The 3,785-nt window shown below is 39.1% G+C and overlaps 1 long non-coding RNA gene across 1 annotated transcript; it reads right to left on the bottom strand.

Moving 5' to 3' along the window:
• Positions 1–309: 309 nt before the first annotated feature.
• On the bottom strand, positions 310–3,368 carry LOC134454561 (uncharacterized). The gene is made up of 4 exons (XR_010035852.1): positions 3,281–3,368; positions 3,087–3,175; positions 1,839–1,927; positions 310–383 (listed from the first exon to the last, which is right to left on the bottom strand). It is a non-coding gene; the product is annotated as an uncharacterized LOC134454561 (long non-coding RNA).
• Positions 3,369–3,785: the final 417 nt, after the last annotated feature.

The following is a 3,785-nucleotide window of genomic DNA, read 5'->3' as shown; positions in this document are numbered from 1 at the left end:
TCAACATGACTGGGAAATTTGCACTTTTCATACATGAAAAGGGGGGTTGTGTCCATTGTCCGCCATTTTGAATTTCTAGAAATAGGCATTTTTAGCTGCAAAACTCACTATACTTTGGTATTCATGCAAAAATCTAAATTAGCAGTAGACAGCACAGTTTCAATGAGCACCATAGATGCAATACCTACTCTGGCCACAATTTTACACAGTGCACCTTCAAGCAAGAGCAAACAATGTTTTTAAAAAATGAGCTGGTTACAAATTCTGCATTTTAGTATTCTTTATTGTTTTGTTTCTTGTTGGGTGTGTGCCAAAGCGGTCGGCTGCCAGATCTATCTCCACATTGTTGATAGCGTTCATCTCTCCCTTGTTGCCTCTTCACACTGTAAGATATTAAAAAGCACACAAAGCAGAAGGGAAACGTTAGACTTAATATGCAGATGTATGTGCAGGCACAAATTACATACGATTGTGAATGAACTGACACATAAGCTTACAGGTGCTGGCCAAAAAATTAGACTATCATGAAAATGTTTATTTATTTCCATAATTCCATCAATAATGTTACACCTTCATGGATTATAGATTCACGACCCACATTTTAAACTATGCCAATAATTTGTTTATTCTTGCATATTTTTTGGCTTCAAGAAACCATGAATTAAGTAACTCACAAAATTAGAAGATTGTGATGAAATCACCAATCTCTTCAGAAAAAAAGAAACGGGTCATATCGTCATATCAAATCAGTTAAAATTCTCGACTTTCTAAATAACATGTCAATGTTTAATATTTGGTTAGAAATGTATTCGCCTTAATCACGGCAATGATGTATTTAACATTTCAGTCAATGGCACACATGCTTGACAGCATCAAATGCAAATTTGTTTACATGGTCTCATCAGAGTCAAACAAACTAAGGATATGGGTTACTGGAACCATGTCCTCTGATCTAATGACCTCAAGATAAACGAATTGGCTTTAGATGGTGTCAAACATGTGTGGTGGTAAAAAGCGATGTGTACAAAGGAAAGTGCCTCATGCTGAAAGTCAAGTATGGTAGTGGGAGTGGCATGGCTTGGGGCTGTGTGGGTGCCATCAACAGTAGGAAGCTGAATTTCACCAAAAGAAATATGCTTGTCAACATGTACTGTAACTACTGAAACAGATCATGATACTCCCTATAGGATTTCATTCGAATCTCACACACATCAATTATAGCCAGGTGCCGACTCAAAATGTAAAAGTTAAATGCAAGGCAAGGATAAAACGCACAACAATGACCTCCCTTTTAATCCCTTTGAATTTCGAGACAATTCAGGCCAACACGGCCCCTTCTCAGACACTATGATAGGCGTGTACTCACTTTTGCACCAGCATAATTTCACAAAAATATGTCATTTAAGTTATACAATTGGCCTTAATTTTCTTATGTAAGCTCAAAAGATGTTGTATTACACTTACTCTATGAGCGTTTTTGGGAATAACTTATGTGTTCAAAATGTTACTTTTCAACAGGGGTATACTCATTATTGCTGTGCACTGTATATTTGATTAATTTCTTAAAAATGTGGGAACATGGAGCAGCAGGAATAAGCTGTGGGACCATTGGGCTGTGGGAACATGACCCCGTACACAGAACATACAGTCAACCTAGCCAAGTAGACAGTAGGTATTCCATGCACTTTCAGGCCACCAAAGAACAGCATCAGGCAAGCTCTGGTTGAGTGGGTTTGGTGTTGTACAACAAGTGTGTGTGTGTGTGTGAGTAAGTGAGAGTGAGAGAGTGCACGCACCAGCATGCATGGGCTTTAATGCATAACATAAAAACAACTTACTTAATACATTCTGATGACGTCCGAGGGCTTCTTGAATATGTAGTGAGGCCGACCCAGCAGAGTAGAAGTCCTGTCCTTTCATTTGAGTCCTACAGCAGAAAAAGAATAAATAATTATGAATAATAGTTATTGGGATTTCACTGTGAAAATATATAGTACAATTGGCATCCATGTTTACAATTAGTTTAGTTTATTGGTTTATTTCATCAGGGACCATGTGCAAAGTACATTAGTTACATAGTAAAAAAAAAAAAAAAAAGATGACCTGCACCACATTATAGCTAAAAGCTCATTTCCATCTGCATTCCCTGGGCAGGTAAGAAAACATATAACACACACACACACACACACACACACACACACTAAAATATGTCATATGCAAAAACTACCATATGCTCAGTGTGCAAAACTATTAGTGGTGACCAGACTGGGTACATGAAAGCCATTTCTTCACTCCCAAGTGAGGATGAATAAAAGTTTGTAATGCCTTTTATGTGGGTGGGAAGGGCATTCCATTATTTAGTTGCTCTGCAAACACAGATTGTGCAAATGTATGCTGTTACCCGGCTTGGGAGGCTACTATTTCCTCTGGTGGTAGATCTAGTTGTTCTGCTAATATGTTCAGAGCAAGGATGGATAAAAGTTTTCAGAGGTGGTGGAGCAGAAGAATTTTGAATAATTTTGTGCACAAGTCGCACAGCAGAATATAGAATAATTAGGTTGTCAAAACTGAGCAAGTAATACTTGTCCAGTATGGCACAACACAATGGTGAAATTGAGACGGACGTCTGTCCAAAACTTTAAGATTTCATGGTAGTCTTGTTAGCCTGAGACCAGCTTGACATACATTAGTGTAAATGAGACATTATCATGCCACTTACATAGGTCTTAGCAGAATCAACAGTTAAAGAAGTTAAATTGTCGGCAGTGGCGGCTTCTTCTCTCACTTGCAGCTTCATACACATCGAGCGATGTTGATGCCAGGTCGATGAAGGAATGACTGTGCCTACTGTTTACAATTCTACCCAAAGCAAAGAGAAAAAGAAACACAAAAAGTTTGAAAGTTTGTCATAGAAATACATAGAACATACAATAAACCTATTCAAGTAGACAGTAGGTATTCTATGCACATTCAGGCCACCAAACAACAGCATCAGGCAAGCTCTTATTGAGTGCTGTACAACAAGTGTGTGTGTGTGCGCGTGCCAGCATGCATGGGCTTTAATGCATAACATAAAAACAACTTACTTCATACATTCTGGTGGTGTCCGAGGGCTTCTTGAATAAATAGTGAGGCCAACGCCGCAGAGCAGAATTCCTGTCCTTTCATTTGTGTCCTGTAGCAGAAAAAGAATAAATAATTATGAATAATAGTTATTGGGATTTCACTGTGAAAATATATTGTACAATTGGCATCCATGTTTACAACTCTCGGCTCATACCTTCAAATGACAGTCCAAAAAGCTTTTCAGTGGCGGCTTCTTCTCTCACTTGATGCAGAGGCAGCTTGCTTCATACACATCGAGTAGGACTAATGTTGGTTTCGGGTCGATCAAGGAATGCAGTACAATTCTACCCAACCCAAAGCAAAGAGGCAAAGAAAGACAAAAAAAGTTTGAACGTTTTGCATACAACATACATGAGCTTTAATGCACAGTATTTTGATGAAGCCAGGTTATAGCCTATATCACAATGCAGTTCTTAAGATAACAATACGACCATTTAGGATTAAATAGGCTACAACAATCAAGGAGTTACAAACTGCTAGCCTAGAAATCTAGACGCCCCTAGCGACCGCAAATTGAATTTGCTCCCGGGGGCAGTCTAGCGGACCCCGGTCGTTTTGCGAGGCTGAAAGTTATCCGATGACAGGGCCAATCAAATCGCGAGGGGGGCCGGGCTACTTAGTAAACAGGAAACTTTCTAAGAAGAAGCATGGTGTCCGTC

The sequence above is a fragment of the Engraulis encrasicolus genome, chromosome 8 (assembly GCF_034702125.1).
Source record: "Engraulis encrasicolus isolate BLACKSEA-1 chromosome 8, IST_EnEncr_1.0, whole genome shotgun sequence".
In the NCBI taxonomy this organism is placed as follows: domain Eukaryota; kingdom Metazoa; phylum Chordata; class Actinopteri; order Clupeiformes; family Engraulidae; genus Engraulis; species Engraulis encrasicolus.
The sequence above is the reverse complement of the archived record's forward strand: the minus strand, read 5'-3'. Positions and strand labels throughout refer to the sequence as shown.